The sequence below is a fragment of the Silurus meridionalis genome, chromosome 14 (genome assembly GCF_014805685.1).
Source record: "Silurus meridionalis isolate SWU-2019-XX chromosome 14, ASM1480568v1, whole genome shotgun sequence".
Classification (NCBI taxonomy): domain Eukaryota; kingdom Metazoa; phylum Chordata; class Actinopteri; order Siluriformes; family Siluridae; genus Silurus; species Silurus meridionalis.
This window is the reverse complement of record NC_060897.1, coordinates 23,520,435-23,544,462: the sequence shown is the minus strand read 5'-3', so window position 1 is coordinate 23,544,462 and position 24,028 is coordinate 23,520,435. Positions and strand designations below refer to the sequence as shown.

At 36.5% G+C, this 24,028-nt stretch overlaps 1 protein-coding gene across 1 annotated transcript in view; it reads left to right on the top strand.

Moving 5' to 3' along the window:
• Positions 1–530: 530 nt before the first annotated feature.
• Positions 531–24,028, top strand: part of LOC124396878 (voltage-dependent T-type calcium channel subunit alpha-1I-like) — a 119,736-nt gene continuing 96,238 nt past the window's right edge. The window contains exon 1 of the mRNA XM_046866240.1: positions 531–1,694. The gene's annotated coding sequence lies outside the window, so the exon portion shown is untranslated. The remainder of the gene's footprint in view (positions 1,695–24,028) is intronic.

Below are 24,028 nucleotides of genomic sequence, written 5' to 3'. Positions count from 1 at the left end.
GCAGTGAGCGCGCTAATAGCCGGAAGGGCTCCAGGCTCCTCCGGGTTGCCAGATTAGACATAAATTCTCAGCCAAAAACGTTTGGATTTTTTTTTTATTAATTAAATTATTTTTTAATTATTTAATTTGTTTATTTATTTATTGCAGATTAAAAGAAAATAAACTTTACTTTCCAAACACATGTGAGTTATCTATCTATCTATCTATCTATCTATCTATCTATCTATCTATCTATCTATCTATCTATCTATCTATTTTTTAAATGAAAATCAGATGAATCCACATGACAATCCACCCCGCCCCCAACACACACACACACACACACACACACACACACACACACACACACACACACACACACGCACAAAGAACATTTCCATTGTGGAGAAGGAATTAATCCGATCTGGCAACCTGGAGTAGAATAAGCAGTGCCACTCTGGAGAAAGGATGAGAATGAGGGAGACAGGAGGACAGGAGGATAAAGGAGTAGAGAAGAATGAAGAGGAAAGATGAGAAAAGGAATGAGAAAGAAGATGTAAAGGACAGGGAGAGTCTCAAGTTTGACCTTTTTTTCCTGAGTGAGAAAATGAAGCACTAACAATCCTGTGAACATTTTCTGGATCTTCATCCTGGAGATAATAATAATAATAATAATAATAATAATAATAATAATCACACTTAAAACCTCAGCGATTTTTCACGCACCACGGTGGCAGTAAGTATCGCGATATCACGTGATATCACGGTATATCGTTCAGCTCGCAGGTCCGCGCTGCTTCTCCTCCCCGAGCGGCGGCTGAGCGCGTGCGTTCATTCACCTGCGGAATCGCCGCGCACGCGCCAGCACCGGAGCGTCAGACGGATGGATTGGTAGCTGGAAAAAATGGATGGATGGAGAGATAGAAGGATGAAAGAGAACAAAGCGCGATAAGAAGTTGGATTTTTTTTTTCAGGTGCGCGCGCGCGAGGTTGATGCAGTGCTCTGCTCCGATTTTTCCCCTGTTTCCTCTCGTTGTGCGCGCGCGCGAGTCGCTGGTGATCATGTAGATACTGGATTTCTCCAAGATCTCCGACACAAGCCCAGTCAATGCAGAGGAACCGCCGTGTGATGTAGGGATTTCTTTTTTCCTTCTTCTTCTTCTTTTTCTTCTTCTTTACAGCGAGTTGTAATGGATTTTCTTTGCAGAAATGCAGAGTGGTGTGTTCTGGAATCAAACAGAGGCGCACGAGTGTGTGAGATGGAACGCGTGAAAAGTGCTGGAGATGGGAATGGAGGAATGAATCCTGACCCGTGAGGATCTTACAGTTTGATTCCGCAGCAATACAGCAGACTATTTTAAGCGATTTCCTTTCCAGACAACAAACCCCCTGGAGAACAGAGTGCAGGAGCATGAAGGAGTCTCCGAGCTGAGGAGAGGATTTATTTCCACTTCTTTTTGTTCCTCGGCGTGTTTTACACTTTGCAGGTTGGATCGGGCGAAAAGAGGAACATCTCAGCATCTGCTCCTGGAGCGACCTGCGGTGTGGAGTAGTTTTGGAGTTATGTAAGACGTACTTTGTGATCCGTTGGGAAATCGCACTTCAGTGGGTGGACGTTGAATGGTGGTGAAGGATCTTTATTTAGAAGAAATCCACAGCATCCTCGCTCCTGGTTTAGGCTCTGCAGTAGCAGCGGAAATTGGATGTCACACCAGGTAAGCGCGCGAGTTTCATCATGTTCCGCTTCACACCGATGATCTGTGATGCAGGTCACACATGCCGTCATGTCCTGCAAATAAATAAAGACTAAAGCGCACAGCTCTAAACAAACAAACAAACAAAAGCAACTTGCAGGAGTTGTGTTTTTCCCCGTAAGAAGATGCGTGAAAGCTGAGATCAGAGAAGATCATGTGTAGATGTTAGAGTTAAGGTGTGGCTTATTGATTAGTCCTTTAATCTACTGATTGATTAGACATCGGTGACATCAGACCTTCTGCTCAATCTCGGTTATTCTTATTGTTTGTATAGTTAATGAGTGAGATCTCGCGCTTAATGATCAAACTAGCGCGTGCGTTCTTCACGGAGCTGTAGAGTGCAAGGCCTTCAGAACCAAGCCACGAGAACACCACACACACACACACACACACACACACACACACACACAGGGCTTTACACTGAGACACTGTTTGTGGTGTAATTTTTAGTTCTGTGCGCGCGCCCGTGTTTCGGATGAGTCTGGAAGCTCTACTTAATTATGAAGTTGGAGAAGCTCCTAATCGCTCACGGTCTCATCATTTTCCTCCACATGACGTGGAAATATCCTCAGGCCCCATTTAGGATGCCAAGTCTCCCAGTTTTAAATAATTTCAGCACCACAGACAGCAGGAGTGAGAAGAAACCAAACAGAAGTGAGTAAAAGATCTGCGACAGAAGAACAGTTTGCTGATCTCACATGACCAAACCAAAGATCAGCAGAAATGATTATTAGAGATGCTCTGAGCTGAAACTGAGACAGGATCAACTCTTCATCTGATACTCAATTTTACTCATTTGTATTGCACATGTAAACAGAAGATCACCACAGGTCTGAAAAAGGGTTCTCCCCCAAGAACTAAGAACATATTTCCTGCTCTTAATGGTTGAAAGTACAGATTAAAAAACAGGTTCCTCAGGGGTTCTGTGTGGAGATCAGGGTTCCTGTTTGAGCTTTCCTTCCACTTAGTTCCACACTGTTACACTGTTACCTCATGGTTCTCTGGACTCAAGCATTAATCAGAGGTGTTTGAGAAATAAACACAGTTTATTAAGAAAAAGGATACTTGTGTGTGTGTGTGTGTGTGTGTGTGTGTGTGTGTGTGTGTGTGTGTGTGTGTAAAACACTAACGACGTTGTTTGCTTTAATTAGCCTTAAGATTTAAACCCAGTGGAAGTCACTTGTATTGATTCCCATCCTGATCATTGAAAAGCTCTTAGAGACCATCAGTACCTACAGAGTTTATCTCCAGCTCACATGTTCATTATGGAGTACTGAGTTCGAGCCAGAAGGTCAAGAACCTAAACAGTGATTCACTGATGTAGTCCACATTCACTATAAACATGTTCCAGCTTTCCAATCATACAATTTCCTCAAAAACCAGAAGTTTTGATTGATCATTAACTTTGTGTACTCAGACCTGAGCTGCTATTTTACCTCCACATTTATAAAGGTTTCTACAAGGTTCTTCTCAGGGTCACTTCAGCATCCCTTCTAAACGCAACATGAGTCCTTCAACATGAAGAACCTGTACAGTGCCGACGTGGCGACTTTTCCTTCACCACAGTCGCCACCGTCTTGTTCATCAGGGACAAATTTACACTTATAAAGAACATCTTACCAGATTATCTGTGTGAAGCTGCTCTGAGACAATGTTCATCGTTAAAAACCCAATACAAATTTACATGAATTGAATGAAAGAGTAAGAGGCGGGGTTAGAGATGGGGTTAGGGGCGGGGTTAGAGATGGGGTTTGGGACTGGGTAAGAGGCAGGGTTAGGGTGGGGTTTGGGGCAGAGTTAGAGGCAGGGTTGGGGTGGGGTTAGAGGCGGGGTTTGGAGCAGGATTAGGGGTGGAGTTAGAGGCAGGGTTAGGGGTGGGGTTATGGGTGGAGTTTGAGGCAGAGTTAGGGGTGGGGTTAGGGGCGGGGTCATGGGTGAGGTTTGGGGCAAAGTTAGAGGCAGGGTTAGGGGTGGGGTTAGAGGCGGGGTTTGGAGCAGGATTAGGGGTGAAGTTAGAGGCAGGGTTAGGGGTGGAGTTAGAAGCAGGGTTAGGGGTGGGGTTAGAGGCGGGGTTTGGAGCAGGATTAGGGGTGGAGTAAGAGGCAGGGTTAGGGGTGGGGTTAGAGGCAGGGTTTGGAGCAGGATTAGGGGTGGAGTTAAAGGCATGGTTAGGGGTGGGGTTAGAGGCAGGGTTTGGAGCAGGATTAGGGGTGGAGTTAAAGGCAGGGTTAGGGGTGGGGTTAGAGGCGGGGTTTGGAGCAGGATTAGGGGTGGAGTTAAAGGCAGGGTTAGGGGTGGGGTTAGAGGCGGGGTTTGGAGCAGGATTAGGGGTGGAGTTGGGGCAGAGTTATCATTTGTTATGCCTTCTGTTTGATTTTGTGTTCTAATAGCTGTGTTATGGTCTAAGGCGGAACATGGATGTGTGTGTGTGTGTGTGTGTGTGTGTGTGTGTGTGTGTGTGTGTGTGTGTGTGTGTGTGTGTGAGGGTCTGTGGTCAGTAGTTCCCTCACTGAATTATGTATGAATGAGAGTTGAGACGTGTGAGTGAGTCATGAGGTGGAGACGAGTGGAGAAGGTGAAACTGTGTAAATGTTCTCTACACCATAACCCTTTAGAACATGCTTTCTCTCTCACACACACACACACACACACACACACACACACACACACACACACACACCCTGCAAGGTCTCTGGGTTTAACCTGCAATGTTTCATGTCTTTGCAGCGTCTCAAGCAAAATGACTCATAAGTCTTGGTGAGTCAATACTGTGTGTGTGTGTGTGTGTGTGTGTGCGTGTGTCTTTTATTACAAATGACATTATTTTAAAGTTGTTAAATAATTACTGTTCTAACCTTTCTGGTGGGAAACACTGGGGTTCTACAGAGAATATTTCAGGTTCTCTTCAGGAAGAAACATCTATTATACGGTTGGGTTTTGTGTGTGTGTGTGTGTGTGTGTGTGTGTGTGTGTGTGTGTGTGTGTTCTTTGTCCTATGGGAGCTGAGTAAAGAGGAACCTGTTGAGAACCACTAATGAGCCACATTATCTAGTGAGGAAGTTCTGAGCTGTCAGGTTTCACCTCACATCAGAGTGCAAATTCCCCAGAGTCCCCCCTCTCAGAGCTCAGTAAAACTTCTCAAGGCTTTTTCTAGAGCAGAACTCTGACATCTGAGCCATCCTCACCTGCTTCTAGAGCCGAACATTCATCATTATGTACCGAGTGACTTCTTACAGGTTCTAGAGCAGCATGTTGGGAATAATTTTGTCATTTTTCTGTAGTGAACAGACGTCTTTCTGTTTGCATTCTTTTGAGTTTAAAGGCCAGACTAGAAAACGATTACATTTGCTTGTGTGCGTGTGTGTGTGTGTGTGTGTGTGTGTGTGTGTGTGTGTGTGTGTGTGTGTGTGTGTGTAACAGAAACTGATTCACAGTAATACCTTTTGCTGCTTAAACAGTCGTGACCCTTCGAGCATCAACAACATGAACTTCTGCAGCAGTTTGAGCTGCAGGATCTCGTCTGTTGGATCAGACCACACGGTCCAGTCTTCGCTCCTCACGTGCATCAATGATCCTCGTCCCCCACGACCCTGTCGCCGGTTCACCACTGTTCCTTCCTGGAGCACTTTTGATAGATTCTGACCACTGCAGACCAGGAACATCCCACAAGAGCTGCAGTTTTGGAGACGCTCTGACCCAGACGTCTAGACGTCACAATTTTCAACCTCCCTTAAATCCTTACGCTGGCCCATCATCCCTAATCCACTCCTGTGTTGTCTTGGCTGTGTGTTTAGGCTCGTTATTATGTTGGTAGACTGAGGTCCTGAGTGCTGTGGAACAGGTTTTTATTGAGGAGATCTTCGTACTTTGCTCTATTCAGCGTTCCCTCATCCCTGACCAGTTGCCAAACAAACATATTGGTGATAAACTAAGCTCTAATTAGATTTCTTTCATCTCAGCATATTAAAAACTTCCTCTTTTCTATTCAAGTAAAAAAAATCTGGTAGCCCCTGAGGTGCTCAAGGCAGGTGATTTAATAATCCAGACTGCAGCTGGAGCTGAACCTCTTCTCACATGAATATTGATGTAGCTTTTGGCCTTACAATTCTGACTGTGAATATGAATGAGAGAGAGAGAGAGAGAGAGAGAGAGATGTGGAACTTTCAAATCACTCCTGCTGCAGGTTCTATGATCGAAATATCTAAAGATCTAAACATCACCCCTGTCACTGTAACCTCCTCTGGCTCATCATCTCCACCTCCCATGGATGTAAAATATTTATGAGAGCCTCCAGCTGTTTGCTCTGGGCGTCGCTGCTTGTGCATGCAGAGCAGCCTCAGGTGATGAACGAGAATAACGATGTCCTCACAGCGAGCCAGAAAGATCTGCTGAGGTGAGACACGCTTCAGCCTGTGGAGGGAAGAGAACGCCAGTGATTCTGATCACAGATGTTTCGGCTTGTAAATTGATTTTGGCAGAAGTGAATTGGGCGGAGCGACTCGGCGGAGCGACTCGGCGGAGCGACTCGGCGGAGCGACTCTGCTGCTCTGTGCTGCATTGCTCCAAAGTAGACAGATTTAATTGCTGATCATCTCAGACACAGAGACAATGTCTGACGGAACGTCTGCTAACTGACTAAACACACTTTCACACACTTTACTGTTTTATTGACCACTGCCCACAAAGTTAGACCTTATTCCTGTTGTGTGTGTGTGTGTGTGTGTGTGTGTGTGTGTGTGTGTGTGTTTTAATACTTTAATCGTCTGATCAGTGGAGAATATCAGGTTTATATGAAGTTCTAATACATCTTGGTTTCTAGAGGAGCAGCTTCTTCACAGGGACTCACAGCTCCGCTTTCAGATTAGAATGTGTTTATGGAAGGTGTAGGGGAGGAGTCTCCAGTTTCAGCACTTGGGAATTCTTATCAACTTTTGGAGTATGAATGAAGAGAGAGAGAGAGAGAGAGAGAGAGAGAGAGAGAGAGAGAGTGAAGCAAAATGAGAATGAAGCGAGAATGCGAATGAAGCAAGAGAGATAAAATGAGATAAAGAATAAAGCGAGAGAGATAATGAAACGAGATAGAGAATGAAGTGAGAGAGAGAGAATGAAGCGAGAGAGAGAATAAAGCGAGAGAGATAATGAAATGAGATAGAGAATGAAGCGAGAGAGAAAGAATGAAGCAGGAGTAAGAGTTTATAGCTGCTATAATGTAAGACACCTCATTACACAAACATTCCATTTATCACTAATTTAAAAAATGACTGATTTCCTGAAGCTTGCTCTTAATTACTGTAAGGTTTAGGGTTAGTGAAGGTAATTGATGACTGTAAGGTTTAGGGTTAGTGAAGGTAATTGATGACTGTAGGGTTTAGGGTTAGTGAAGGTAATTGATGACTGTAGGGTTTAGGTTAGTGAAGGTAATTGATGACTGTAAGGTTTAGGGTTAGTGAAGGTAATTGATGACTGTAGGGTTTAGGGTTAGTGAAGGTAATTGATGACTGTAAGGTTTAGGGTTAGTGAAGGTAATTGATGACTGTAAGGTTTAGGGTTAGTGAAGGTAATTGATGACTGTAAGGTTTAGGGTTAGTGAAGGTAATTGATGACTGTAAGGTTTAGGTTTAGTGAAGGTAATTGATGACTGTAGGGTTTAGGGTTAGTGAAGGTAATTGATGACTGTGAGGTTTAGGTTAGTGAAGGTAATTGATGACTGTAGGGTTTAGGTTTAGTGAAGGTAATTGATGACTGTGAGGTTTAGGGTTAGTGAAGGTAATTGATGACTGTGAGGTTTAGGGTTAGTGAAGGTAATTGATGACTGTAGGGTTTAGGGTTAGTGAAGGTAATTGATGACTGTGAGGTTTAGGGTTAGTGAAGGTAATTGATGACTGTGAGGTTTAGGGTTAGTGAAGGTAATTGATGACTGTAGGGTTTAGGTTTAGTGAAGGTAATTGATGACTGTGAGGTTTAGGGTTAGTGAAGGTAATTGATGACTGTGAGGTTTAGGGTTAGTGAAGGTAATTGATGACTGTAAGGTTTAGGGTTAGTGAAGGTAATCGATGACTGTAGGGTTTAGGGTTAGTGAAGGTAATTGATGACTGTAGGGTTTAGGTTTAGTGAAGGTAATTGATGACTGTAAGGTTTAGGGTTAGTGAAGGTAATTGATGACTGTAGGGTTTAGGGTTAGTGAAGGTAATTGATGACTGTAAGGTTTAGGGTTAGTGAAGGTAATTGATGACTGTAGGGTTTAGGGTTAGTGAAGGTAATTGATGACTGTAAGGTTTAGGGTTAGTGAAGGTAATTGATGACTGTAGGGTTTAGGGTTAGTGAAGGTAATTGATGACTGTAGGTTTAGGGTTAGTGAAGGTAATTGATGACTGTAGGGTTTAGGGTTAGTGAAGGTAATTGATGACTGTGAGGTTTAGGGTTAGTGAAGGTAATTGATGACTGTAAGGTTTAGGGTTAGTGAAGGTAATTGATGACTGTATGGTTTAGGTTTAGTGAAGGTAATTGATGACTGTAGGGTTTAGGGTTAGTGAAGGTAATTGATGACTGTAGGGTTTAGGGTTAGTGAAGGTAATTGATGACTGTAAGGTTTAGGGTTAATGAAGGTAATTGATGACTGTAAGGTTTAGGGTTAATGAAGGTAATTGATGACTGTGAGGTTTAGGGTTAGTGAAGGTAATTGATGACTGTAGGGTTTAGGGTTAGTGAAGGTAATTGATGACTGTGAGGTTTAGGGTTAGTGAAGGTAATTGATGACTGTAAGGTTTAGGGTTAGTGAAGGTAATTGATGACTGTATGGTTTAGGTTTAGTGAAGGTAATTGATGACTGTAGGGTTTAGGGTTAGTGAAGGTAATTGATGACTGTAGGGTTTAGGGTTAGTGAAGGTAATTGATGACTGTAAGGTTTAGGGTTAATGAAGGTAATTGATGACTGTGAGGTTTAGGGTTAGTGAAGGTAATTGATGACTGTAGGGTTTAGGGTTAGTGAAGGTAATTGATGACTGTGAGGTTTAGGGTTAGTGAAGGTAATTGATGACTGTGAGGTTTAGGGTTAGTGAAGGTAATTGATGACTGTAGGGTTTAGGTTTAGTGAAGGTAATTGATGACTGAGGTTTAGGGTTAGTGAAGGTAATTGATGACTGTGAGGTTTAGGGTTAGTGAAGGTAATTGATGACTGTAGGGTTTAGGGTTAGTGAAGGTAATTGATGACTGTGAGGTTTAGGGTTAGTGAAGGTAATTGATGACTGTGAGGTTTAGGGTTAGTGAAGGTAATTGATGACTGTAGGGTTTAGGTTTAGTGAAGGTAATTGATGACTGTGAGGTTTAGGGTTAGTGAAGGTAATTGATGACTGTGAGGTTTAGGGTTAGTGAAGGTAATTGATGACTGTAAGGTTTAGGGTTAGTGAAGGTAATCGATGACTGTAGGGTTTAGGGTTAGTGAAGGTAATTGATGACTGTAGGGTTTAGGTTTAGTGAAGGTAATTGATGACTGTAAGGTTTAGGGTTAGTGAAGGTAATTGATGACTGTAAGGTTTAGGGTTAGTGAAGGTAATTGATGACTGTGAGGTTTAGGGTTAGTGAAGGTAATTGATGACTGTAAGGTTTAGGGTTAGTGAAGGTAATTGATGACTGTAAGGTTTAGGGTTAGTGAAGGTAATTGATGACTGTAGGGTTTAGGGTTAGTGAAGGTAATTGATGACTGTAAGGTTTAGGGTTAGTGAAGGTAATTGATGACTGTAAGGTTTAGGGTTAGTGAAGGTAATTGATGACTGTAAGGTTTAGGGTTAGTGAAGGTAATTGATGACTGTAAGGTTTAGGGTTAGTGAAGGTAATTGATGACTGTGAGGTTTAGGGTTAGTGAAGGTAATTGATGACTGTAAGGTTTAGGGTTAGTGAAGGTAATTGATGACTGTAGGGTTTAGGGTTAGTGAAGGTAATTGATGACTGTAAGGTTTAGGGTTAGTGAAGGTAATTGATGACTGTAGGGTTTAGGGTTAGTGAAGGTAATTGATGACTGTGAGGTTTAGGGTTAGTGAAGGTAATTGATGACTGTAAGGTTTAGGGTTAGTGAAGGTAATTGATGACTGTGAGGTTTAGGGTTAGTGAAGGTAATTGATGACTGTAAGGTTTAGGGTTAGTGAAGGTAATTGATGACTGTAAGGTTTAGGGTTAGTGAAGGTAATTGATGACTGTAGGGTTTAGGTTAGTGAAGGTAATTGATGACTGTAGGGTTTAGGTTAGTGAAGGTAATTGATGACTGTAGGGTTTAGGGTTAGTGAAGGTAATTGATGACTGTAGGGTTTAGGGTTAGTGAAGGTAATTGATGACTGTAGGGTTTAGGGTTAGTGAAGGTAATTGATGACTGTAAGGTTTAGGGTTAGTGAAGGTAATTGATGACTGTAAGGTTTAGGGTTAGTGAAGGTAATTGATGACTGTAGGTTTAGGGTTAGTGAAGGTAATTGATGACTGTGAGGTTTAGGGTTAGTGAAGGTAATTGATGACTGTAAGGTTTAGGGTTAGTGAAGGTAATTGATGACTGTGAGGTTTAGGGTTAGTGAAGGTAATTGATGACTGTAAGGTTTAGGGTTAGTGAAGGTAATTGATGACTGTAGGGTTTAGGTTAGTGAAGGTAATTGATGACTGTAGGGTTTAGGTTAGTGAAGGTAATTGATGACTGTAGGGTTTAGGGTTAGTGAAGGTAATTGATGACTGTAAGGTTTAGGGTTAGTGAAGGTAATTGATGACTGTAGGTTTAGGGTTAGTGAAGGTAATTGATGACTGTAAGGTTTAGGGTTAGTGAAGGTAATTGATGACTGTAGGGTTTAGGGTTAGTGAAGGTAATTGATGACTGTAAGGTTTAGGGTTAGTGAAGGTAATTGATGACTGTAGGTTTAGGGTTAGTGAAGGTAATTGATGACTGTAGGGTTTAGGGTTAGTGAAGGTAATTGATGACTGTAAGGTTTAGGGTTAGTGAAGGTAATTGATGACTGTAGGGTTTAGGGTTAGTGAAGGTAATTGATGACTGTAGGTTTAGGGTTAGTAAAGGTAATTGATGACTGTAAGGTTTAGGGTTAGTGAAGGTAATTGATGACTGTAAGGTTTAGGGTTAGTGAAGGTAATTGATGACTGTAAGGTTTAGGGTTAGTGAAGGTAATTGATGACTGTAGGGTTTAGGGTTAGTGAAGGTAATTGATGACTGTAAGGTTTAGGGTTAGTGAAGGTAATTGATGACTGTAAGGTTTAGGGTTAGTGAAGGTAATTGATGACTGTAGGGTTTAGGGTTAGTGAAGGTAATTGATGACTGTAGGGTTTAGGGTTAGTGAAGGTAATTGATGACTGTAAGGTTTAGAGTTAGTGAAGGTAATTGATGACTGTAGGGTTTAGGTTAGTGAAGGTAATTGATGACTGTAGGGTTTAGGGTTAGTGAAGGTAATTGATGACTGTAGGGTTTAGGGTTAGTGAAGGTAATTGATGACTGTAGGGTTTAGGGTTAGTGAAGGTAATTGATGACTGTAGGGTTTAGGGTTAGTGAAGGTAATTGATGACTGTAGGGTTTAGGGTTAGTGAAGGTAATTGATGACTGTAAGGTTTAGGGTTAGTAAAGGTAATTGATGACTGTAAGGTTTAGGTTAGTGAAGGTAATTGATGACTGTAGGGTTTAGGGTTAGTGAAGGTAATTGATGACTGTAGGGTTTAGGGTTAGTGAAGGTAATTGATGACTGTAGGGTTTAGGGTTAGTGAAGGTAATTGATGACTGTAGGTTTAGGGTTAGTGAAGGTAATTGATGACTGTAGGGTTTAGGGTTAGTGAAGGTAATTGATGACTGTAGGGTTTAGGGTTAGTGAAGGTAATTGATGACTGTGAGGTTTAGGGTAATAATAATAATAATAATAATAATAATAATAATAATAATAATAATAATAATAATAATAATAATAATAATAATAATAATAATAATAATAATAATAATAATAATAATAATAATAATAATAATAATAATAATAATAATAATAATAATAATAATAATAATAATAATAATAATAATAATAATAATAATAATAATAATAATAATAATAATAATAATAATAATAATAATAATAATAATAATAATAATAATAATAATAATAATAATAATAATAATAATAATAATAATAATAATAATAATAATAATAATAATAATAATAATAATAATAATAATAATAATAATAATAATAATAATAATAATAATAATAATAATAATAATAATAATAATAATAATAATAATAATAATAATAATAATAATAATAATAATAATAATAATAATAATAATAATAATAATAATAATAATAATAATAATAATAATAATAATAATAATAATAATAATAATAATAATAATAATAATAATAATAATAATAATAATAATAATAATAATAATAATAATAATAATAATAATAATAATAATAATAATAATAATAATAATAATAATAATAATAATAATAATAATAATAATAATAATAATAATAATAATAATAATAATAATAATAATAATAATAATAATAATAATAATAATAATAATAATAATAATAATAATAATAATAATAATAATAATAATAATAATAATAATAATAATAATAATAATAATAATAATAATAATAATAATAATAATAATAATAATAATAATAATAATAATAATAATAATAATAATAATAATAATAATAATAATAATAATAATAATAATAATAATAATAATAATAATAATAATAATAATAATAATAATAATAATAATAATAATAATAATAATAATAATAATAATAATAATAATAATAATAATAATAATAATAATAATAATAATAATAATAATAATAATAATAATAATAATAATAATAATAATAATAATAATAATAATAATAATAATAATAATAATAATAATAATAATAATAATAATAATAATAATAATAATAATAATAATAATAATAATAATAATAATAATAATAATAATAATAATAATAATAATAATAATAATAATAATAATAATAATAATAATAATAATAATAATAATAATAATAATAATAATAATAATAATAATAATAATAATAATAATAATAATAATAATAATAATAATAATAATAATAATAATAATAATAATAATAATAATAATAATAATAATAATAATAATAATAATAATAATAATAATAATAATAATAATAATAATAATAATAATAATAATAATAATAATAATAATAATAATAATAATAATAATAATAATAATAATAATAATAATAATAATAATAATAATAATAATAATAATAATAATAATAATAATAATAATAATAATAATAATAATAATAATAATAATAATAATAATAATAATAATAATAATAATAATAATAATAATAATAATAATAATAATAATAATAATAATAATAATAATAATAATAATAATAATAATAATAATAATAATAATAATAATAATAATAATAATAATAATAATAATAATAATAATAATAATAATAATAATAATAATAATAATAATAATAATAATAATAATAATAATAATAATAATAATAATAATAATAATAATAATAATAATAATAATAATAATAATAATAATAATAATAATAATAATAATAATAATAATAATAATAATAATAATAATAATAATAATAATAATAATAATAATAATAATAATAATAATAATAATAATAATAATAATAATAATAATAATAATAATAATAATAATAATAATAATAATAATAATAATAATAATAATAATAATAATAATAATAATAATAATAATAATAATAATAATAATAATAATAATAATAATAATAATAATAATAATAATAATAATAATAATAATAATAATAATAATAATAATAATAATAATAATAATAATAATAATAATAATAATAATAATAATAATAATAATAATAATAATAATAATAATAATAATAATAATAATAATAATAATAATAATAATAATAATAATAATAATAATAATAATAATAATAATAATAATAATAATAATAATAATAATAATAATAATAATAATAATAATAATAATAATAATAATAATAATAATAATAATAATAATAATAATAATAATAATAATAATAATAATAATAATAATAATAATAATAATAATAATAATAATAATAATAATAATAATAATAATAATAATAATAATAATAATAATAATAATAATAATAATAATAATAATAATAATAATAATAATAATAATAATAATAATAATAATAATAATAATAATAATAATAATAATAATAATAATAATAATAATAATAATAATAATAATAATAATAATAATAATAATAATAATAATAATAATAATAATAATAATAATAATAATAATAATAATAATAATAATAATAATAATAATAATAATAATAATAATAATAATAATAATAATAATAATAATAATAATAATAATAATAATAATAATAATAATAATAATAATAATAATAATAATAATAATAATAATAATAATAATAATAATAATAATAATAATAATAATAATAATAATAATAATAATAATAATAATAATAATAATAATAATAATAATAATAATAATAATAATAATAATAATAATAATAATAATAATAATAATAATAATAATAATAATAATAATAATAATAATAATAATAATAATAATAATAATAATAATAATAATAATAATAATAATAATAATAATAATAATAATAATAATAATAATAATAATAATAATAATAATAATAATAATAATAATAATAATAATAATAATAATAATAATAATAATAATAATAATAATAATAATAATAATAATAATAATAATAATAATAATAATAATAATAATAATAATAATAATAATAATAATAATAATAATAATAATAATAATAATAATAATAATAATAATAATAATAATAATAATAATAATAATAATAATAATAATAATAATAATAATAATAATAATAATAATAATAATAATAATAATAATAATAATAATAATAATAATAATAATAATAATAATAATAATAATAATAATAATAATGTTTTATACAGTATAAGAGATAAGTGAAGGTAATTGATGACTGTGAGGTTTAGGGTTAGTGAAGGTAATTGATGACTGTAAGGTTTAGGTTAGTGAAGGTAATTGATGACTGTAGGGTTTAGGGTTAGTGAAGGTAATTGATGACTGTAAGGTTTAGGGTTAGTGAAGGTAATTGATGACTGTAGGGTTTAGGGTTAGTGAAGGTAATTGATGACTGTAAGGTTTAGGGTTAGTGAAGGTAATTGATGACTGTAGGGTTTAGGGTTAGTGAAGGTAATTGATGACTGTAAGGTTTAGGGTTAGTGAAGGTAATTGATGACTGTAAGGTTTAGGGTTAGTGAAGGTAATTGATGACTGTAGGGTTTAGGGTTAGTGAAGGTAATTGATGACTGTAAGGTTTAGGGTTAGTGAAGGTAAATCCAGTCTCTCTGCTGTATCTGATGATCTGTACGCTTTTCTCAGGACATTTGGAGGATGTTGTTTGGAGACGGAAGATTTAAAATGCATGAGCAGGAAATTCCTGTTTAATGCTAGCTATTGGTGCAGGAAGGTTACTCTTGTTGCTATGGTAACACTGTCACTAAATCTCGCTTGTCTCATGTGTTTAGATGTGATTCTGTATATCATGAATGTAACCTAAAAAAACGCATTCTGCAAGTAGGAGAGTTTCAGCCCCTTGATGAAATATGCTTGTTGCTTAATCAAGGATTATAATAGATTATAATTACAGTGCAGCGGTCGTTTAGCCTAAAGCCTATGACACCTTGCAGTTTCAGTCTGATTAACTCACACCGTGTGCTGGTTTACGCTGCGTTCAGGGCGTAACATTCACACCATCAGCTGAGAAATGGAGTGGAGGAGGGGTTTTTACGAAGCCCTCCACTGCATCGACTGCTGGCTGTAATTCTGCTCATCCTGGGTTAATTAGATCACCCTCTTTAATTTCAACCTATTAATGGGCCGCGGAGGAGAGAAAATGTCTCGCACTCCTCTCTGGCGTTTTAGACCCAACAGGTCAGTGCTTGTTGATTGCTCCCTGTGAAGTGACCGGAGTTCATGCATTTCTAATTTAATTATGGATTTAGCGTCGTTCTTTTTCTCTGAGAGTCATTTAGAAACAGCTGGAGGGGATGATAAGTGGTTATATTTTGTGTTCCTTCTTCTCCACCTCATCCCATGCCAAAACACACAAAAAAACAAAAAGCAGAGTTTTCCCCTTGTTCCTGAGGTGACTGTGATGAATATGAAGAACTTTGCTTTGCTTCCTTAATGCTTTGTGTATGGTATTGGCCTGCACTCACATCAGCGCTGCACTTGTTCAGTTCTTCCTTTTTCATCTAATTATCCCCATACGCTTTCTGTGGGCTGGTTGATGGCAGAGCGAGAGATGCTTGTTTTGATTATTTTGACCCACTTATTTTACTATAAAATGCTGAGCAGGAATTTTGTCAGATTAAGTGGCACCTTCCATAAACTGTTTCAGCTCAAGTGGTATTTGAGCTGATTTAATCTGATCCGAATGGAGAATTTTACATTAACATCATCACACATAAAGACCTCTGAATATCATACGTGCAGTCCAGTGCAATGCTCATGTTGGTGTGGATTTGTAATGAAAGAGAAGTGGTTCTGAACAGAACTTCTTCAAGGAGCTTTGAACAGAATAATTTAGTAAAATGGAGTAGGAACAAACACATTTATGAAATTAAACCAGAAAATTAATAAATAATAATAATAATAATAATAATAATAATAATAATAATAATAATAATGTTTTATACAGTATAAGAGATAAGTGAAGGAAAAACTGGTAGAGAGGGGAAAGAAAACTATAATTTATTACAGCTGTATTGGAATCTGTAATGGTGAAGATATGACGTAAGGTCAGGATATAATGTTACTAAGATGTGATTAAAGCATAAAAATATTTTCTGCAAATTTATGAAATAATATTCATGTTTGTGCGTTGATTGATTTTTTTTGAAAATCTTAAAATATTGCTTTTTTTTTTAACTGTTGATTCCTGAGCTCCCTGTTGCTGTCCGTGGTGCTGGAATATCTGCTTTACACTCATCAGAAGTGACTGTGTGTGTGTGTGTGTGTGTGTGTGTGTGTGTGTGTGTGTGTGTGTGAACGGCCGCAATGCGCCGTTTCTTGCGTCAATCACCACAAGTGATTAGAGAAGCGATTGAATGTGCCTTCACCTCGAGGCACTCGCAGTTAAATAGACCACAGAGAGAGAGAGAGAGAAAGAGAGAGAGAGAGAGAGAGAGAGAGAGAACGGAGAGAGAGACAGAGACAGAGAGAGAGAGACAGAGGGAGAGAGAGAGAGAGAGAAACGGAGAGAGAGAGAGAGAGAGAGAGAGAGAGAGAAAACGGAGAGAGAGAGAGAGAGAGAGAGAAAGAAAGAAAGAAAGTAAGAAAGAAAGAAAGAAAGAGTTGCTATTTTAGCTGCTGAAGTTCTCCGGGGAGAAGAAACACAAACACAAGAACCTTCACAATCCTGCTTCTGCTGCTCTTTCTCAAGCCCTCACTTCTGTCTCAGTGTTTCTCTTTATCTTATTAGAGTTTGAGCTAAAACATGTGCCTTGTGGTTTATTTGTGAATCTGAAGAATTGAATTTCTTTTCCATCTCATTCGTGTTTCCACTGCTGTGTTTCTCCCACATCAAACTTTACTGCATCAATATTTACCCAGCAAATCCAGACTTACTCCACCCTCCCTGCATCAGGCCATCCTACTGGAGTCCTACTGGAGGGCTTTAACTCGCTGTATCTGGAATGTGTCTGGAATGTTCCACTGACTCCAGGGCAGGGGTGTCCATCTAACTTGGCTGCTGCTGGACAGGAACATCTGAAAAGGTGCAACAGATGACATGAACATCTGACGTCCTGTTTCATCAATCAGAACCGACAGCTAAAGCCTCTTCTGTTCCGTTCACTTGTCTTTCCTAAAAAAAAGGACTGCACACATTATTGGGATTTTCTCTGCCATTTGAAGCCTATTTATTTATTTTATTAGATTTTTTTCTGCACAATGGCTCAGTGAGAGAGCCAGTGCGAGAGATCAGAGAGGTTAGATCAATCCCACTTCAAAGCTTCAAATCTGAATGGATTCATACGCAAGAGAAAAACCAGCACCTGTTTCAAGATCAACTGAATATTAAAGTAAAACACGCTTTGAAACAAAAAAACAAATGAAGCATTTCAGCTGCGCTTCAAAGAGTCTGCTATTAGTACAAATCCCATCAGGGAAACCTGAGACGCAGATCAGACTCAAATACTGCCAGAAAATTGATTTCAAATACCATGAAGCTGCACTTTTATATGAATGCAGAATGTTTGAGCGCCTTCTATAGCCTGCACCCTGCTACTGCAACTGCTTCAACCCAGAAGGCTGTTAAAAAGCTGAAACTGTTCTGGAATCGGAATAAAGTCACATTACTCAGATCTTATTTCTCCATCAGTGCTCCTGAGTTCTGGATTGTGATCTGGATTAAGGTCTTTAAACCTCAACAAATAAAGATTGGTATGAGATCATTTTTCCTCCCAACCCCTCAGCTCCTCATGTGTTCCTAATGTTCTGGTGTTCTTCAATGAAATATAAATAACATGAACAACTTTTCCAATCTAGATCCTCAGTGAATTATGGATTTATTTTTAAAAGCATCTGATCTCTCCAGGTGGATTTTTATTGGATTCTTTCTGTTCTGTTCGGAACACAGCAGAAGGATGCAGAAGCTGTGGTGCAGGATACAATTAGTAGAGGAAGTATAGAAGTGATGGTGGTGATGTGTCTGATCTAAACTGCTACCTCGGATCCTGCCTGAAAATCTAATGAGGTAAATTTCCAGCAGGGTCACATAATAAGAGCTATCAGATCATCTTACACCAACTGAGAAGCAGTTTTTCAGGAGGAGTGGTTCTTCCCGATTAGTGGTTCTTCAGGAGTGGTTCTTCAAGAAGAGTAGTTATTCAAAATGAGTGGTTCTTCAGAGGAAGCAGTAATTTTGGATGAGCTGTGCTTCAGGTTCAGTTCTTCTGGAGTACTTTTTTTTTTAGAAGGAACAGTTCTTCAGAAGGAGTGGTTTCTCAGGAGTAGTTCTTCATGAACAGTTCATCAGGAGGAGGAGTGTAGGAGAAGTACAGGAGTTCTGATATTCTGGAGTCTCCACAACTCACAAACACAGATCATGTTTCATTTCATTCATCACCCATCAGAGGTCCTCAGGCGTTGTGACATCACTGTAAACCCAAAACTCTGTAAAGAGCAACCACCAAATGCTGACCAACCTTACCTTCATCATGTATTTTGTAAAACTGTACTTTGTGTTTGTAGGTTTTTTCCTCCAATGCTGAAGTTGAGATGATTCCTCACATTCCTGATTCCATTCCATCTGTGAGCGATGCACTGTGTTTGCTTTTTTCATGTTCTCCTCTCACGTCCTCATCAGCAGTCATGTGACCATGGTGTCTTTCAGCGCTTGGTTTTATTGAGCGTTCGCCAGATGATCAGTCACTAGGTGACATTTTGGCTGTTCTGTAAGTGGCTTTCATAACCATAACACTCACAAGAGCTGTGAGAAGAATCCTACTGGTTCCACAAAAAAAAGGAGGATCAGTGAGGAAACCGGACACGTCAGATTTGATTTGAGATTGGTGGCGTGATCACGCCCTCACGTGACGATCCCGATCAGATCACGTGACGAGTTTGTGAATGGAACAAGGTTTTGGGTTGAATTCAGAAGGAAAGAACACGAGCTCAGATATTCAAAACCTCGTGCTGCTCTCATTTCTCTTTTTCTGGCCTGCAGTCATTTGCTTATTATTAAAAAAGAAAATGGGGATGAGTGAGTAAGTGTGTGTGTGTGTGTGTGTGTGTGTGTGTGTGTGTGTGTGTGTGTGTGTGTGTGTGTGTGTGAGAGATGCTGTAGTCAGGAGACTGCATTGTAAGCTCGAAGCTGCTCTGCTCTGTGCTTCATTTGGAAGAATAAATGCTCATTAGTTTCCCTCAAAGGCATTTTGTGTGAAATGGAAGAGGCAGGAGGTGAAACACAGCGAAGAGATGAAGCAGGAGGAGAGCGAGGAGCAGGAGGAGGCGAGGAGCAGGAGGAGAGCGAGGAGCCCATGCACTCTTTCACTTGTCCAGTTCCCTGTACTCTTCCCTGATGCCACCTCTCACTCCCCTCATCCCGGCTCTCAGTGAGTGACATGAGGAGGATTTCTGGAATGAATTGAAGAAATTTGTTATAAGTGTAGTTTGTGGCGTCTCTGATTGACAGGTGAGTGCGGACACTTTAACTCTTCTGTACTTGTGTAGATACTGTGAGAATCTGAGCTCGTAATTCCCAACGTTATTCCGAATTATTTCCTTTTGCTCCGCTCACAATCCTCAGGGTTCTACCTCCTGTTTACACTTTTGATATAAATGATACTGTATGTTTTGTACTGTATGCAAGTGTTAGTTTCATCATCGAGCCCTGTGTATTCAGTGCACTTACACATCGTGCAGAAGTTAGTACCCCCTCGACTTGTGCTGAGGAACAAACTTTGGTTCCATTTTTTTGTCATCTTTTCTGAAAGGGGCACAAACTTTTGGATTCAGTAGTATCAGTATGGAGACAGGAGTGTGTGTGAGCCCGAGGCTTTACCTGGAGGACGTGGAATCATTTCTTACTGTGAGGGAACATTAGAAGGCCACAAGAGAGAGTGTGTGTGTGTGTGTGTGTGTGTGTGTGTGTGTGTGTGTGTGTGTGTGTGTGTGTTTGTGTGTGTGTTTTGTAAATGTTTAAGTTAGAGGTACATCTACACTGCTTTACTCCTGAATAAACGCACTGAACTAGAACACTGATCTCTCTCTCTCGATCTCTCTCTCTCTCTCTCTCTCTCTCTCTCTATCTTTTGCTGTCTTTGACATATCACTCGCTTTCGAAGCTCCGAGTCTTCATGAGATTTCCGTTTGTATCTGTGAGAGCTTGAATGAGTGTGTGTGTGTGTGTGTGTGTGTGTGTGTGTGTGTGTGTGTGTGTGTGTGTGTGTGTGTACAGCGATGCTCTCATCTCTGTCTGACCTTCACACATGCTGCTCACAAACATCTGCTGAACTGCAGGAATCTGAAGATGGAAAAAACGAGAGGGGAGATGGGAATGGTGAGGAAGGGAAAAGAAGAAAGGAAGAAAGGATAAAGGAAGGGATGGAGCAACATAGAGGTAAAAGGATTAACAGGGAAATAAAAGAAGAAAAGTGGAAAGACAGGAGTAAGTGAAAGAGGAAATGAAAGATTGGAAAGGATGATTTGGAGAGAGAGAGGGAAAGAAATGAGATTGGAGGAAGGATAGCTTGAGGAAAGAAAGGATGAGTAACAAAGAAGGAAAGGGAAAGAAGGATAACAAATAGGTCAAAACAATAAAGGAATGAATGACGATAGAAGGATTGACATAAATGGAGCAAAGGAATGATTGAAGGAAGGGAATAAGATAAGAGGAGAAGAAAAATATTTTCAAAAACATTTTGAAAATAAATAAACAGAAATCAGAACATCAGTAAGAACAGGAGGGAAAGAAATGATCGGAATGAAGGGATAAAGAAATAAAGAAGATCAGATGTTTAATATCTGCAATCCCTTCTTCTGAGCATGAGTGAAGAAGCGACTGTGAAAATCCTTACTGATCAGACAGTACACGGCTCATAAAGGTGTGTGAGATCAGACAGTACTCGGCTCATAAACGTGTGTGAGATCAGACAGTACTCAGCTCATAAACGTGTGTGAGATCAGACAGTACACGGCTCATAAACGTGTGTGAGATCAGACAGTACACAGCTCATAAACGTGTGTGAAATCAGACAGTACTCGGCTCATAAACGTGTGTGAGATGAGACATTACATGTCTTATAAACGTGTGTGAGATCAGACAGTACACAGCTCATAAATGTGTGTGAGATCAGACAGTACTCAGCTCATAAACGTGTGTGAGATCAGACAGTACTTAGCTCATAAACGTGTGTGAGATCAGACAGTACATAGCTCATAAACGTGTGTGAGATCAGACAGTACTCGGTTCATAAACATGTGTGAGATCAGACAGTACACAGCTCATAAATGTGTGTGAGATCAGACAGTACTCAGCTCATAAACGTGTGTGAGATCAGACAGTACACAGCTCATAAATGTGTGTGAGATCAGACAGTACTCAGTACATAAACATGTGTGAGATCAGACAGTACTCAGCTCATAAACGTGTGTGAGATCAGACAGTACACAGCTCATAAACGTGTGTGAGATCAGACAGTACTCGGCTCATAAAAAGTGTGTGAGATCAGACAGTACACATTTTAAAAATGTGTGTGAGATCAGACAGTACTCGGCTCATAAACGTGTGTGAGATCAGACAGTACTCAGCTCATAAACGTGTGTGAGATCAGACAGTACACGGCTCATAAACGTGTGTGAGATCAGACAGTACACAGCTCATAAACGTGTGTGAAATCAGACAGTACTGCTCATAAACGTGTGAGATGAGACATTACATGTCTTATAAACGTGTGTGAGATCAGACAGTACACAGCTCATAAATGTGTGTGAGATCAGACAGTACTCAGCTCATAAACGTGTGTGAGATCAGACAGTACTTAGCTCATAAACGTGTGTGAGATCAGACAGTACATAGCTCATAAACGTGTGTGAGATCAGACAGTACTCGGTTCATAAACATGTGTGAGATCAGACAGTACACAGCTCATAAATGTGTGTGAGATCAGACAGTACTCAGCTCATAAACGTGTGTGAGATCAGACAGTACACAGCTCATAAATGTGTGTGAGATCAGACAGTACTCAGTACATAAACATGTGTGAGATCAGACAGTACTCAGCTCATAAACGTGTGTGAGATCAGACAGTACACAGCTCATAAACGTGTGTGAGATCAGACAGTACTCGGCTCATAAAAAGTGTGTGAGATCAGACAGTACACATTTTAAAAATGTGTGTGTGATCAGACAGTACTCGGCTCATAAACGTGTGTGAGATCAGACAGTACACAGCTCATAAACGTGTGTGAGATCAGACAGTACTCAGCTCATAAACGTGTGTGAGATCAGACAGTACTCGGCTCATAAATGTGTGAGATCAGACAGTACTCAGCTCATAAACGTGTGTGAGATCAGACAGTACTCGGCTCATAAATGTGTGTGAGATCAGACAGTACACCGCTCATAAACGTGTGTGAGATCAGACAGTACTCGGCTCATAAACGTGTGTGAGATCAGACAGTACACAGCTCATAAATGTGTGTGAGATCAGACAATACTCAGCTCATAAACGTGTGTGAGATCAGACAGTATTCGGCTCATAAATGTGTGTGAGATCAGACATTACTCGGCTCATAAACGTGTGTGAGATCAGACAGTACACAGCTCATAAACGTGTGTGAGATCAGACAGTACTCAGCTCATAAACGTGTGTGAGATCAGACAGTATTCGGCTCATAAACGTGTGTGAGATCAGACATTACTCGGCTCATAAACGTGTGTGAGATCAGACAGTACACAGCTCATAAATGTGTGTGAGATCAGACAGTACTCGGTTCATAAACATGTGTGAGATCAGACAGTACACAGCTCATAAACATGTGTGAGATCAGACAGTACTCAGCTCATAAACGTGTGTGAGATCAGACAGTACACAGCTCATAAACGTGTGTGAGATCAGACAGTACTCGGCTCATAAAAGTGTGTGAGATCAGACAGTACACATTTTAGAAATGTGTGTGTGATCAGACAGTACTTTTCTCATAAACGTGTGTGAGATCAGACAGTACTCGGCTCATAAACGTGTGTGAGATCAGACAGTACTTAGCTCATAAACGTGTGAGATCAGACAGTACTCGGCTCATAAACGTGTGTGAGATCAGACAGTACACAGCTCATAAACGTGTGTGAGATCAGACAGTACTCGGCTCATAAACGTGTGTGAGATCAGACAGTACACCGCTCATAAACGTGTGTGAGATCAGACAGTACTCGGCTCATAAACGTGTGTGAGATCAGACAGTACTCAGCTCATAAACGTGTGTGAGATCAGACAGTACTCGGCTCATAAACGTGTGTGTGAGATCAGACAGTACTGCTCATAAACGTGTGTGGGATCAGACAGTACTCGGCTCATAAACGTGTGTGAGATCAGACAGTACTCGGCTCATAAACGTGTGTGAGATCAGACAGTACTCGGCTCATAAACGTGTGTGAGATCAGACAGTACTCAGCTCATAAACG